Here is a 16,882-nt window from a genome sequence, read left to right as displayed (position 1 = left end):
CAGGTCACTACAATTCCGTCCGCACAGGTCAATATATTCGACCCGTCTCGGAAATAAAGCATCACTCGACAATGGTGTCTAATACCTCACAATACAATCTGTTGGCAATAAAGCTATTCAAATTCGAGAGTTGATAAACGAGAAATACTTGCGCATACTAGCATTATTTGAAACATGGTTAAATAACTTTGACAAGGCTAAGATCACTAAAATGACCACTCCACATATACCTTCTTTCACATTCCGAGAGAGGGGAGGTCTTGTGGCGGTGACGGACTTTATTCATAAAGGTTATTCAAATCTCAAAATGTTAAAAGGAACTAGTGTAAAAAGCTATGATTTTCTAAATATAAGCTACGCTAAAAAAAGATAAACATTGTAATGGTCTACAACAATTACTAGTATCTTCCTTGAATTCAGTGAACTCATCGAGATGATTATCATTGAGAAAAATTAATTAGTTATTTGTGGAGAATTCAATCTTTGGATGGATGGTGCATTAAATCTTGATGCTTTAGCGTTTAGTGAGTTATTGTAATCATATAAATTTGTGAATAATGTCGACGGTGCAACTACTTTGACTGGGCATACGATGGGCCTAGTTTTGATTGATGGAATAAATAACCTTGTACATCTCTCTCCAACATTTATATCAGATACAATCTCCACAGTGTACAAACTTATTACGTTTAGTCTGTCTCTACAGAAACATGCGGTAGTGAAGAAAATAAACTTTAGGCAGAAATATAATTTTTCTCCTACTGTATTTATTGACGAAGTCACAAAGAAAAAGAATATAAATGATGCTGCCAACATTCCCTGTGATCGTGATAACCAACGTTAGTTGGGAGCTGTGTGTGTTGACTCCCTTACGACCACTTATAATAGTGAGTAAAAAAGAATGTGACACAATGTGTACACTGATGGAAACGACTATAACTGTTAGACCAATCTCCTTGGTTTAATGGAGAGACTACTGAAAAAGGGGGAAAAAGACGTAAAGAAAGAAAGTGCAATCTCTTAAAAACAGAAAGTACATGGGTAGAATACAAAACTGCAATGTGTCAATACAACTACCTATTAAGAAGGAAAAAAGCGAATACTATAAGAGATAAATCCGTGAAGTAGCAACAGACATAAACTGGGTATATCATCTCCTAAATGGTATATTGGGGGGAAAAAGATACCCGAGATAGTGACCAGGAACTAGCAAATAATTTTCTAGTATTTTTTAAAAACACAATTGAAAATATAACTAGGTCATTTGTAAATATTCAACATCAGATTAATGATATACACTTGACACAAAAAAAAAAAAGATTAAATTTAACAACAACACAAGACATCACTAGGATTATCAAGAGAGCAAAGAAAACAAACTGCGCGTTTGATCCTATGTCAATATTTGAAGTGATTGGAGAATGCAACTTTTCTAGTATAGTCGAAATAATTATGAGAATAACAAATACAAGCATTGATGAATGTAAGTTTCCCAAATCTGAGAAAATGGCTATAGTCACACCAGTTCTTTTCAGAACTGGTGTGAAAAGTGCTCGGGATTACCAGGAATTAAGCTCATACAGACCACCTTTGTTTAAAATGTGCCTGAATATGTAATTCTTGAACAACTAGTCAGTCACTTAGAAGTAATAGAAACTTTGCTAGACAACCGATCTGTTTACAGAAAATTATACTCTACGGACACAGCCTTCTGTTCTGTTGTAAATGGTATGCTATAAATGACTGATGAAAATAAATGTGTTATTTTAATATTACTCGATCTTAGTACTGCTTTTGATACAGTTGCGCATGAACTGCTTCTAAATGATATACGGTGCATCGGCGTTGAAGATCAAGCTTTCGAATGCATGACAGACTACTTGGTTGACAAAAATTACTGTGTGCAAATTGGAAACTGATTCATCATATGCACCTTTAAACCTAAGGTTACCTCAGGGGAGTGTACCTGGCCCCATCTTATTCTGCATCTGTACTATTTGTCTATCGAAAATTCTACAAATGCATGTTGTGAAGTTCAAATTATTTGCGGATGATACATAATTTTACTTCTCCATAAATGATATAGACGACACTACTGAAACTCTGAACCGAATCCTTGATAGTGTTAGAGAATGGATGGCAATTAAAAAACTACAATTAAATGAGAACCAAACTGAGTTTGTGGTGGTGGGAAAGAGAAACTTCACGAGAAGCTTAGGTGATATTCAAATAAAAGTAAATGATGACTCAGTGCCGATGTCTAGTGAAGTTTGAGACCTAGGTGTACTTTTTGACTGCAGTAAAAACGACTGGTTATCATCTAAGAAATATTGTTAAAAAAAAATATTTGGATGAATATTCTGTAAAGAAACTGATAAACTGTGTAATTACCAGGATTTACTATTGTAACTCTCTTACAATCTTCCAAAAGTACAACTTAAGCAATTACAAATTAGGATAAACAGAGGAGCAAGACAGAGAAAGGATCACTCCTATACTAATTGATCTACATTGGCTGCCGATTAAAGATAATTGAGTTTAATATATGCACAATAGCCCACTAAGTTATCAAAACTGGTCGTCTAAAATATCTAAGAATTGCTACATATTTTGCAGCCAACGAATCGTCCTGACACGAGAATAGTTACAGGTGGTTTCAAAATATTCAACCTAGATAAATGAATACATTAGGCTCTAGAGCCTTTAAATATACGACCCCAAGACTATGCAATAAGCTCCCACGAGACATCCGAATAATTGAAGATATTAAGGCTTTCTAGAGGAAATTGAAGACTTTCTTATTCAGCGATGGCTTCCATATTAACGATCTGATAGTAAGCGAGCAATATGCATTGTGAAATGTTAAATGCTCCCGAATGTAGGGTATCCCTGCTGTACAGGACCAGATAAGCCGCCCTTAAAGTAAAACATCAGGCAATTATAGCCTCCCCTGTTTACGAAAACACGTGGCCAATCAACACCTTTGCTGACATAGATGGTGTAGAGATATACAGAAGAGGAACACAAGTCTCGAGGAACTCAAATCTCTGTCAGTTGCTATTTTTGGATGTTTGCTGACCTTTGTTAAGGTGGCATATTTTCTTTTACTCCATAAATAGTACATAACATACTGTAAACATTCAGGTGCACGTAAAATTTCATACATACACACACATTCTTACATAGATATACACAGTCATATACATACATATATTTATTTGCATATTTATATATATATATATATATATATATATATATATATATATATATATATATATATATATATATATATATATACTGTATATATATATATATATATATATATATATATATACTGTATATATATATATACATATATATATACATATATATATACTGTATATATATATATATATATATATATATATATATATATACTGTGTATATATATATATATATATATATTGTATATATAATATATATATATATATATATTGTATATATAATATATATATATATATATATATTACCTCATACCAATTATTGAAAGAGAAATTAGTAACACACGTACATAATCCTCTGGGTGTGTACAATCTTTTAGTGAGTTTTGTTATCCCGGCCTTTTGTAAACTTGTTTGTAACCATTCATGTTTATCGGATAACAATGTCTTCTAACGTATATCTCATAACTTGAAATTCCTTGTTTATTTTTAGGATCCAGTTTATTTTAAGGCATTCATTATCAATGAGTGATGACATTTTGATTCATTTTTTTATGTTGCTTGTAACATAGAACTCTGTTATTCCTAATAGTCAGACACAGACTTTTTTAGCCTTGAATTAGTCGAAGGTTTTAAATGAGAGGATCACTTATTAAATTATCTTCTTTAACTTATTGCTTTGGAGTAGCTTTTTTTTTTTTTAAAACTAGGTCTTCCCTAGTTTCTTCAAAGATTTATTGAGCAAACATATTATTTCATCTTTCAATCATTTACACGGTACAAGATCATAAATAGATATAAATTTGAAACATCCTTTCTCTCTCTCTCTCTCTCTCTCTCTCTCTCTCTCTCTCTCTCTCTCTCTCTCTCTCTCTCTCTACATTCTGAAGCTTTCTTTTGTATTTCTTCGTTGACATTCAAACCTCTTCCAGTTTCATATGCCTGACTGGTTAATGATTGAAAACACGGAAGTAGTCAATATTGAAGATGAATGGAGTTGGGCTTTCTGTGTCTTTCAGTTATCAGAAATGATTTTCTGTCTTTTTGTTCTTATTCACGAAGATAAATCAAATATTCTGTTTCAATGGGGGTTTATAAAGGTACTCAATATATATCTTTGAGTAATTTGTAGATAATTATTATACCATCCATCACTGGTTTTTCCACAATTCTTCCCCAAACATATCCCGAGGTCGTTACTTGTTTACCACATATCTCTCTCTCTCTCTCTCTCTCTCTCTCTCTCTCTCTCTCTCTCTCTCTCTCTCTCTCTCTCTCTCTCTAAGATATAAAAATCTACTTTATTTAGTAAATAGACCATCCAGGTTCTGGCCGCTTCGAGAGTAGATCATCTAGAATAAGGTATCATAATGTATTGTATATAGATGCCCATTCTTGTCTCTAAAGGAGAAAACTCTAGGGCCAAAATTGGGATTGACTTTTTTTTATAGCGTCTAGTATATATATTTTGATTTAGAATTCTAATTCTGACCTTGTAGTTTCGTGATATCTTTCATTTCCTGAAAAAAAAAAATCTGCTCTTGCTAGTGAAAATTTCCATGATGGTTATTCCCTTTTGATTGATTTTTAGTCGTCGGCTCATACCTTATAGTAAAGTATGCGATTTTTAACGTAATCCTCCTATTCATAATCGCTTGTTGATTGTAGTATGAATAGATTCTAGACTTTCCTTTAGATAATGAAACCCTTGTTTATATAGCAGGGTGCATCCGGCACTCAGAGTGGAAAATTGAATACGGAATTGTGCTGGCTGATAAGCACGTACGTTGTAAAGTGCATGTTTATCCACGGAAGATTGCTTTGGCCATCTCTGTAAGAGTTGAGCTCGACACATTGGGCAGGGAAATCTCCTCCCTTTTGTTACAGTTATGAAATTATTATTATTATTATTATTATTATTATTATTATTATTATTATTATTATTTTTACTTGTATGTATGCATATGTATATATGTGTATATATATATATATATATATATATATATATATGTATATATATATACACACACATGTGTGTATATATATGTATGTGTATATATATGTATATATATAATATATATATATGTGTCTGTGTGTGTTATGGGGTCTTTTGACTGGCCAGATGGTACTACATTGGATCCTTCTCTCTGGTTACGGTTCATTTTCCCTTTGCCTATACACATCCACAGTGAATAGCCTGGCCTATTCTTTACATATTCTCCTCTGTCCTCATACACCTGACAACACAGATTGCGAAACAATTCTTCTTCACTCAAGGGGTTACTGCACTAATTGTTCAGTGGCCACTTTCGTCTTGGTAAGATTAGAAGAGAGACTCGAGCTATAGTAATCAGCTCTTCTCGGAGGAGGACACTCCAAAATTAAACGGTTGTTCTCTAGTCTTGTGCAGTGCCATAGCCTCTGTACCATTGTCTTCCGCTGTATTGGGTATGGAGTTCTCTTGCTTGAGGGTACACTCAAGCATACTATTCTATCTTATTTCTCTTCCGCTTGTTTTATTAAACTTTTTATTGTTTATATAGGAGATAATTATTTCATTGTTGTTACTCTTCTTAAAATATTCTATTTTTCTTTTTTCCTTTCTTCACTGGGCTATTTTCCCTGTTGGAGCCTCGGGGCTTATAGCATCCTGCTTTTCCAACTAGGGTTGTAGCTTAGCTAGTAATAATAATAATAATAATAATAATAATAATAATAATAATAATAATAATAATAATAATATATACACGTATATATATGTTAACCCCGTCAACGAAAAAAGGAATTGTTCGGTGAGCTCAATGTTGTTAGGGTTATGAGGAGGTGTGGATGCGGCAATCATTGGTCATACTATTTTTTATATATGTAGGCAATTGTAAAAATTATCCGTAACCAGAGGAAGGGGTCCACTGTAATACTGTCTGGCCAGTCAAATGGCCCAATAACTCTCTATTGGTGTTTATGGATATATATATATATATATATATATATATATATATATATATATATATATGTGTGTGTGTGTGTGTGTGTGTGTGTGTATATATATATATATATATATACACGTTATATATATATATAGAGAGAGAGAGAGAGAGAGAGAGAGAGAGAGAGAGAGAGAGAGAGAGAGAGAGAGAGAGAGAGAGAGAGAGAGAGAGAGCCTACAAATACGCAGCCATACTTCTAAATACTTGTATATGTATAGTGTGCATATATCTTTGAGACTTCCATGCAAACATTAACACATTGTTGTAAAATTCAGTAAAAAAAAAAAATTAATAGTTTGAACATAGAAACACTTGAAGAAAAAACAGATTAAATCATGGCCATTGTTTTTTTTGTGAAAAACATCCGGACTATGTGGAAGGGGCTCAAGCGACTGGTATGTATGCAGGTGTTGTTATTGCAATGGAAAAAAAATCTCCAGTATCCACAGTTTATATCAGTAAGAGTTTCAATTATATTTTACCATAAATGATTGTATACGTTTTTCTTTCCAGTGCTTATCCCTTTACATATAAACACACGCACACACATACACATACACACACGCGCGCACACACGTAAATATATATATATATATATATATATATATATATATATATATATATATATATATATATATATATATAAACATGCATACATACATACGTACTATAGTAATAGATACCTATGTTTTTTAATGATAATTATAAAGAAGATAATGATAATAGATATTTTAGTTAAACAGGTATATAGATAAATATTTGTACATTGATATTCCGTTGTATAACGAATATAGCGGCTGCATTTACTGATAAAAATTCTTATATAAGTTAGTTTTTCTTCGTTTCCATTATTCTCAAAACACGTTCTCTCTTTTCAGGTAAGGAGATTCATGAGCAACTTCATTATGAGAAACGGGTAAAGTACGAGAAATATTTCTTAAATAATGTGTGAAAACTTGGAATCTCTTAAGAACATTGAGCTTTCATGGTAATGAATAGATAAATCTTATTAGTCTCAAGAACAGGTTTTATTTTGATTATTTGACATGGATTAATTATCATGATGGTATGCAATAATTATTTGCAGTGAAATTCATATATTATTAAAAAATAATTGGGTGCAATCAAAGATTACATTAATGTTTTATTTGGTACCGAAACTGAATTAAGTTGGAGGAATGTTTGGTTAATTACAAAACTGGCTTGAAAGAAAAGGATTTATATAAAACTGGAATAGACTGGTGAATATTATGACACTTACAGTGCGAAAATTTGTGGCCAACTATTTACTATCGTATATTCAGTGTTTAGCAATTATTTCAATGGCATTTTTTTCTAGGCACTTGCTGCGTCGATAGATTAACGGCCTTTAACTGGGAGTTAGTGATGATATATTACTCTGGTTTTAATTATAATAGTATTTTAGAAATAGCTCATCAGTATATTACTATTGCAGTAGAATATTGTCCATCGCATTGATTTGAGTAAAATATTGTAGAAACCTCTGGAAATGGCTCTTAAGATCATACAGAGAGAAAGAACAGCCTAAATTTGTTTGATAAGTTTATATTTTACAAAGAAAGAAAAAGTGAAGAAAAATTACATTGAAAAAGACGGTGCCAATCGAGTACCGTCAAAGATAAACTAGTTTCGACCCTAAAGATCAAATCCCGTTGCGGAAGGAGACAATTCGAGATAAAAAAATTCAATTGATTGTTCAATTCAGTATTATCAGTTACTCTTGTTATATGCAACCAAGAAGCAATACGGAAGCTACTAATATAATGCAGGCACGTTGAAAAGAACAATACGTAATATCAGATCTCAAATTCTGGAGGAGCTCTTCCACCTCATCGTAGAGAAATAATTTTTCCTAGATGTTTTGCTAATTTACCCAATGAAGGAGAGTTCCTATTTTATGATTCAGGGAATGTAGAAAATCACAAATAAAAGAAATAATCTGAGCTAAAAACTAACATTGGTGTGCATAGTAAACTTTCAATACTATATCGTTATAATTCCATCAGTTTTATCTAATTCATGGATGGTTTGGAGGTTAAAATTTCTTTGGTTTTAGAATATGGCTCATTACATTTTAAGTCTGTAAGTACTTACCAGATATTTTTTTTTTGGGGGGGGGGGAGGGGAAAGATACACTCAAATATAGTATCATCGACATTATCGATAGTAACTGATTTTGAAAAAAGGTGTGCGAGACGCCAGTTGGGTGATATTGAGAGGCGAGGTGAATGCAATTAAACTTGATTAAATAGACATGGAGCTTAAAATACCACGACTTGCTAGTAAGGATGACACAAAAATTCAAACAGAATCAGTCATGAACTATTAAGTTTATAGAAGTTGATATATTAATAGTGCAGGAAAGACCGAGTGATAACTACAAGCAAAAACGTTACAGTGTCCGAGCGTGTAAGAAAAGCGCGCGATACAAAGCTGTGATGAAAGCTTGTAAAGAATAATTCCTTCCCAGATTAAGTAATAATTGTGTGATTTTTTACTTATATCATCGCATTATTCGTACGATTCAGTCACATGGTTTAAAACTGATGCATAAAACTGACTCAGATTTTGCTTGAACAATGAACATGCTACCTTCAATAGCATTTTTTACCAGCAGAGAAAGTCTTTCCTGCATTTTAAGAGTATCCGATAGTGTTATTTTTCCATCTGAAGCCCAAAAGGAGATTGATTAATTCGAGGTTGCATGAATCGAACGTCCTTTTAGAAGACAATGCAGTCTACCACGCCAATTTCTCTACTAAGCTGCCAACATTTACTTTGACAAACAATTTTGTGGAAGGGTGGCAGAGAGCTTTTGAAGAATAGGTGCCTGCATGCCATCCAAACAGTTGAAGACCTGTTGAATGTATTAAATAAAAAAAGAACAAGTATGAAATGAAGTTAGAATGGAGCAGTGCATAGCTGGTAAAACACCTACGAAAAAGAAAAAATCGTGATTACGTGCAACGGATTCAAAGACGTAAAAAATATGGTCTAAACCTATTGTAATAGATCACTTTCTTCTTCTTCTTCTTCTTCTTCTTCTTCTTCTTCTTCTTCTTCTTCTTCTTCTTCTTCTTCTTCTTCTTCTTCTTCTTCTTCTTCTTCTTCTTCTTCTTCTTCTTCTTGTCGTTAACGAAATGAGTGACCTTATATAAAATTCCAAAATTTTCGCAAACGGAACTCGCCCAACTATAGCCCTGTCAACCCATAGCCCAATCATTCCCTTTTATTATCAGCTGACATTTTCGGTGGCGGGGTAAATAACTCCTATGCCAATAGATATTCAAAAGAAATTTAAAGGGATTATTTAGATGTATATAAGCTTTGTTTCTGCCACTTTTCATGTTCATGCCTGCTATAGGCATGCCCTGGCTGTCACTCTTGTTTGTAAGTGACGAATTTTAGCTTTAAAAAAAAAAAAAAAAAAAAAAATCTGTGAGGACCCGCAAACTACTCCTAGAGTTTTACAGATATCCAAATGATTTTCACAAAGTTTGGTGGGTGTTATGTGATCCACATTCATACGAATTTTTGTATCGATATTTTCCATAGAAAATTCATAGTAGCCATTTTTCGATTTCCGCGGGAGGTCGATTTTCGGCGGTCCCGTAAAATACTCGTAGAATAGTTCACAGTCTAAATGGAAATTTCAGGGGTTTATGGGATGGATATTTACTTTTTCCACAACAACTCTCATGTCATTATCTGCCATAGAAAAGCCACAGCAAACGTTTATTTCAGTTTGGGTTGAATGGTGATTTTTGGTTGTGGAGTAAATTGTTCCTAGAATAATTCACATATCCAAATGAAAATTTCAGAGATTGATGGAAAACAGTTTTTCTGCTCCTGCCAAATTCCATGATAATATCTACAATTGAAAAGAGAGAGCTATCATATAGCCTTTTTAAATATGCTGTTAAATGTAGGGACATTACAGTGAACTGCATGATAGTGAGCGACATCGAGGGACAAAGCTGATCTCATAAACAATATCCATCCCGAGTTGCAGCTAGTTCAAATATTTCAGAAAGGTTGACTTTGGTAAGAGGGAAAACTATGATATAATGAATAACGAAAACCAGAGCACTGAAGGCCTAAATGTGCACACTAACACAATGTTTGAACTAATGGATTTCTCCAACCTAAAGTCTTGCCATTTTAACCACAATATTCCACAAAATCATAACCCCTTTCAAGTGTCAGAATCGAGTCACTTGAAAGACAAATAAATTTACAAGGCATTGAATATGATTACCTTTCAGATTCGCTTATCTACCTGGCACAAAGTCTAAGAACATTTAAATTCTAAACTACACAAAACTCTTATCTTACAAATCATTAGAAGTGAGAATTGGAAAAAAAAAACTTTACAAAGATAATTGAAAACTAGGTAATAGTTATCGCATGATGTTTGGTGACAAGAAATTACATAAATTTTTCTATGGGCAATATTTTGTTATCATAAATTACAATGTTCATAAAGATAAAGAGGAACACAACAGAAGTACTTGATGGTAACCCCTAAGGTAACCATACGCTACATTTTTTTTTACGAATATTTGTCAAATGAACGAAAATGATCAATCTAAAATCCCGCCATGGCATTCTGAGGAGTATAGCTGACCTGTAATTGTCATTGACAAGAGTAAGTGCCTATATCACTGTCATACAAGGTTCGATTCCCGCCGGTCGGAAGCTATTGTCTTTTGAGTGGTTCTGCCTTGGGACTCTGATCACGAAGTCGTAAGAGAATTAAAACATTAATGTATTGAGTTATATGGCTTATTTAAATATAAGCATATATATACATATACATATACATATACATATACATATATATAGGCAGTATATCTTAGCAATTCATGTTTGCCAACAGTTATATGCGTATAAGCGGATGAGCAACTTGGTGGAGTAATGAGAGCTTTGGGTGTGGAGGAAATAGTCCCCTAAATCTTGATGAAGTCACTGGCGGCAGGGTGACGGATGGGTTTAAGGCGATGGACTAATGGTCTCTTCAGCTTCTACTCCTGATGCCTGGCGGTTGATCTTACTTGAATTAGTATGGACTGGCAGGGGTCACTTGCCTTAGTTAGATAGGCACTGTGCATCACAAGGAACTGGCTATCCTTTTTATGTACCTAGCCAATGAATCCTCTATGGATTTAGTCAGGCATGGATAGAAAAGATGAAAGAATGGCCACCAGTCCCAGGCGTAGCGGGGTGTTAAGAATCTCCCGGTTTATAAATACTAAAGAAAAATTGAAAGTAGGTAATTGGAATGTTAGAACCATGAGTAAGATTGGGAAGTTACGGCAAGTGGAGAGTGAATTTATGAAATATAGTTTGGATATCTTGTCCCTAAGTGAAACACGTTGTATGGGGATTAGTAAGGAAACTTTAGACCAAGGGAATATATATATTTACTCAAAAATCAGATGGAGCTGGAAGAGAAGGGTAGGAATGATGATGACACCAAGAGCTGTAAATAGTAGATTGTTACTAGCAAAGTTCAAATCAAAGCAGTGCAATATGAGTATTATAGTTTGCTATGACCCAACAATTGATTCCCCAGAAGAAAGGAAAGATGAACACTATGAAGAATTGCATATATATATAGACAAGATCCTGGAGAGAGAGATGGAAATTGTGACTGGCGACTTCAATGCTAAAGTTGGACAAAATAATAAAGGGAAAGAGAATGTGATGGGTGTCGAGGGTCTTGGAGAAGTTACAAATGAAAATGGAGCACATTTCACAAGTCTGTTCAGCAAACAATCTTGTCATTAGAGGTATTCTGTTCCAACATAAGAACATCCACAAGTATACATGGACTTCACCATGTGGCAATTACAGAAATCAGATGGATCACAATGCCATTAATAAAGAGAGAAGGAGGCCTCTGAGAAATGTAAGAAGCTATAGAGGTGCAGATATTGGTAGTGATCACCAGTCCCTCATTGCCACACTGAAATTAAAACTGAAAGCACCCAACAGAAAGATAGATAGAATACCTAGGTTTGATACAACTAAGCCTCTAGAGGAAGAGCACAAAGAAACATTTGAAATTTGATGTAGGAATCGATTTGCAGTCTTAGAGACTTTAAGAAACAAAGAACAGACAATTAATGAAGAATGGTGTGATATTAAGAACATATATCAGTCAGTTGGTAGTGAAGTCTTGGGACAAACAATTACAAGGAGAAAGCCATGGATATAGAATACTTGGGATACTATAAAAAGGAGACAAAGAGAGAAATTGATTGTTGAAAGTTTTCGAGGAAGTAATGAACATTACAAGGTAGAGCATGGTAAGTATTCCAGTATTGACAGCGAGGTCAAAATAAAAGCCACGAATAACTGGATAGAGTAATTAGACAGTAAAGCAGATAAGGCCGACAAGGTTATGAATTCAGGAAGTGGCTATGGTGCGAGAAGTTTTCATAGAATTATTAATGAAATCTCGACTGGGGCAAAGAAGAAGCAGCATATACCAATCAAAAAGAGAGATGGCTCTGTTATAGCAACAGAAGATGAAGAAAGACAACGTTGGATGGAACACTTTAGTGAGGTTATGAATAGGAGATATGAAGGGAATTATTTGATTGATATACCTGAAGCTGACGAAGACCTTGATGTGCCCATGAATGAATTCATTGTGTTTGAAGTCGAAGCTATCCTAAAAAACTAAAGAGCTGGAAAGCCCCTGGATAGGTTGCAATAACTGTCAAGATGATACTGGCCGGAAATGAAGTGACTCCAATATTACTTACAAGATTATTTTGTAGAATGTGGCATGAAGAGGCAAAACCTGATGAATGGGAGTTAGGAGTGTTGGTGAAAATAGCAAAAAAGGGAGACCTGAGTGATTGCAATAATTACAGAGGCATGACACTTATGTCAGTTGTTATTAAAATATATAGTATGCTTATTCTTAAGAGACTATAGAGAAAGAGTGATGAAAAGCTGAGAGATGAACAAGCAGGATTTAGGAAAGATAGAAGTTGCACTGATCAACTTTTCATTTTGAGACGTACAGCAACGTGTAGAATATAGAAATCCCCTTTTGATGGTATTTGTGGACTATGAAAAAGCCGTTGACAGTGTGCACCGGCCAATTTTGTGGAGAGTCCTGCGTTATTATGGAATTCCTCTCAAATGTGTTGATTTGATTAAGTCTGTTCATGAGCATAGCACGCGCAACGTTAAAGTTAATGGAGTCTTATCAAGTGAGTTTCTAGTGAACAGCCGAGTACTCCATGGGAATGTGTTGTCACCTGTTGTTTATCCTCCTCATGGACTTTGTAATGTGTAGAACAGTCAGAGATGGTGGAGAAGGATTCGACTGAATTGGTGATAGGAATTTAGCAGACCTAGAGTATGCTGATGATGCTGTCCTTGTTAGCAGAATACCACATGATTTGCAGTGCTTGCTTACCAGAATACATAAAATATCACGCGAGGTTGGGCTCAAGATAAATAAAAGAAAGACGGAGATGATGAGAACGGAGTATGCAATGGAAGATGAAATATCATTGGAAGGAGAAAGGAGTAATGAGGTAGAATCACTTTAGTATTTAGGAGCAATGATCTCCAATGCAGGGTCTTCAAAATTAGAGTTTAGAGAAAGATTGAAAAAAGCTAATCAGGCAATGGCTAGGTTAAGTAAGGTTTGGAAATTAAATCGCCTAGAATTTCATATAAAAATCAGACTATATATCAGTTTAGTGAGATCGCTGTTACTCTATGGACAGGAGTCATGGTATGACAATGAAATAATCTCCATTAGATTCAGTAGATTTGAGAATAAAGCCATCAGAAAGATATTGGGAGTTAAATGGCAGGACAGGATTAGAAATTAAACTTTAAGAGAGATTACTCGAGTACCATATGTTGATGAGATCATGATGGAGGGGTAGAAGGAGATCGTTTGGGCATGCTCTTCGCACTCCTCAAGAGAGATTAGTTCACCAAAGGTTTAACTGGGCCCCATAAGGCACTAGAAATATTGGAAGACCAAGGACTACATGGTTGATGACTATAAAGCGCGAAGTAGGAGATAAATGGAGAAGTATTGAATTAAAAGCTCAAGACAGAGATGACTGGCGAAATCTAACCCAGACCCTTTTCGTCAATAGGCGTAGGAGATGATATATATATATATATATATATATATATATATATATATATATATATATATATATATATATATATATATATATATATATATGTATATGTATGTATGCAGTATATATATGTATGTATGTATGTATATATATATGTATGTATGTATATATATATGTATGTATATGTATGAATGTATATATATATGTATGTATATATATATATATATATATATATATATATATATATATTATATATTATTTCATTGAAAAGTTCAAGTCAAAGCAATGCAATATGAGTATTATAGTTTGCTATGCACCAACCAATGATTCCCCTGAAGAAAGGAAAGAGGAATACTATGAAGAATTGCATTGTGTAATAGGAGAGATACCAAAGAGAGATATATGAAAATTGTTATTAGCGTCCTCAATGCTAGAGTTGGAAGGAATAATCAAGGGATAGCGAATGTAATGGATGTAAAGGGTCTTGGAGGAGTAGAATGGAAATGGAGCACGTTTCATGGGTTTCTGTTCAACAGTCAATCCTGTCATATGAGGTACCCTTTGTTTTAGCACAAGGACATCCAGAAATATACATGGACTTCATTATGTGGCAATAACAAAAATCAGGTAGATCACATAGCTATTAATAGAGAGAGAAGGAGTACTCTAAAAAAATTTAAGAAGCTATAGAGGTACATATATTGGCAGTGATTACCAGCTCCTCATTGTCACATTGAAATTCAAACTGAATGGACCAAACAGAAAGATAAATAGAATACCTCGGTTTGATAAAACTAAGCTTCTAAAAGAAGAACACAAAGAAACATTTGCAATTGGATGTAGGAATCGATTTACAGTCTTAGAGACTTTGAGAGATCAAGAGCAGACAATTGATAAAGAATGGTGTGATATTAAGAACATATATCAGTCAGTTGGTAGTGAAGTCTTGGGACATGCTGTTACAAGGAGAAAGCCTTGGATATCAAATGATACTTGGGATACTACAAAAAGGAGACAAAGATAGAAGTTGATTGTTGAAATTTTCGAGGAAGCAATGCAAATTACAAAGTAGAGCATGCTAAATATTCCAGTATTGATAGCGAGGTTAAAATAAAAGCCACGAATAACTGCAGAGAATATTTAGACAGTAAAGCAGATGAGAATGACAAAGCTATGAATTTAGGGAGTGGCTATGGTGTAAGAATCGCTCAGAATTATCAAGGAAATGTCTACTAGGGCAAAGAAGCAGCAGCATATACCCATCAAAAAGTGATAGGGATCTGTTGTAACAACAGAAAATAAAGAAAGACAACGTTGGATGGAACACTTTAGTGAGGTTATGAATGGAAGATACGAAAGGAATAATTTGATTGATATACCTTGCTGTGCCCATGAATGAATTTAGTATGTTTAAAGTCGAAGCTTTCATAAAAGACTCAAGAGATGGAAAGGTTCTGGATACGATGAAATAACTGCCGAGATGATACTGGTGGAAAATGAAGTGACCCCCAGAATACTTACCAGATTATTTTGTAGGTTGTGGCATGAAGAGACAAAATCTGATGAATGGGAGTCAGGGGTGTTGGTGAGAATGGAATAAAAAAGGAGACCTGACTGATTGCAATAATTACAGAGGCATTACACTTACGTCAGTTATGAAAATATATAGTATTCATATTCTAAATAGACTGGATAGAAAGATTTATGAAAAGCTGAGAGACAAACAAGCAGGATTTCAAAAAGGCAGAAGTTACACTGACCAAATTTTCATTTTGAGACATGTTGTACAGCAATGCGTAGATTATAGAAATCAACTTTTGATGGCATTTGTGGACTATGAAAAGTCTTTGATATTGTGAATCCGACAATTTTAAGGCGATTCCTGCGTTATTATGGAATTCCTTGTAAACATGTGAATTTGATCGTCTCTTTATGAGCATAGCAAGTGCAAAGATAATGTTGATGAAGTCTCTCAAACGAATTTCCAGTGATCAGTGGAGTATTCCAAGAGAATATATTGTTTATCTTCTTCATGGATTGTAATACGTAGAGCAATCAGATATGGTGGTGAAAGATTGGACTGCGTTGGTGATAGGAAATTAGCAGACCTAGAGTATGCTGTTGATGCTGTCCTTGTTAGCAGAACACCACAGGATTTGTAATGATTGCTTACCAGACTGCATGAGGTATCACATGAGGTTGGGCTTAGGATAAATAGAAGAAAGACGGAGATGATGAGAACGGAGTATGCAATGGAAGATGAAATATCATTGGAAGGAGAAAGGAATAATGAGGTAGAATCACTTTAGTATTTAGGAGCAATGATCTCCAATGCAGGGTCTTTAGAATTAGTTTAGAGAAAGTTTGAAAAAAGCAAATCAGGCAACGGCTAGGTTAAGTAATGTTTGGAAATAAAATCACCTGAAATTACAAATAAAAATCAGACTATTATCATTTTAGTGAGATCGGTGTTACTATATAGACATGAGTCATAGTATGACAATGAGAAATTCCCCAATAGATTTAGTATATTTGGGAACAAAGAATT

The sequence above is a fragment of the Palaemon carinicauda genome, chromosome 45 (genome assembly GCF_036898095.1).
Source record: "Palaemon carinicauda isolate YSFRI2023 chromosome 45, ASM3689809v2, whole genome shotgun sequence".
Taxonomy (NCBI): domain Eukaryota; kingdom Metazoa; phylum Arthropoda; class Malacostraca; order Decapoda; family Palaemonidae; genus Palaemon; species Palaemon carinicauda.
This window is presented reverse-complemented; position numbering follows the sequence as displayed.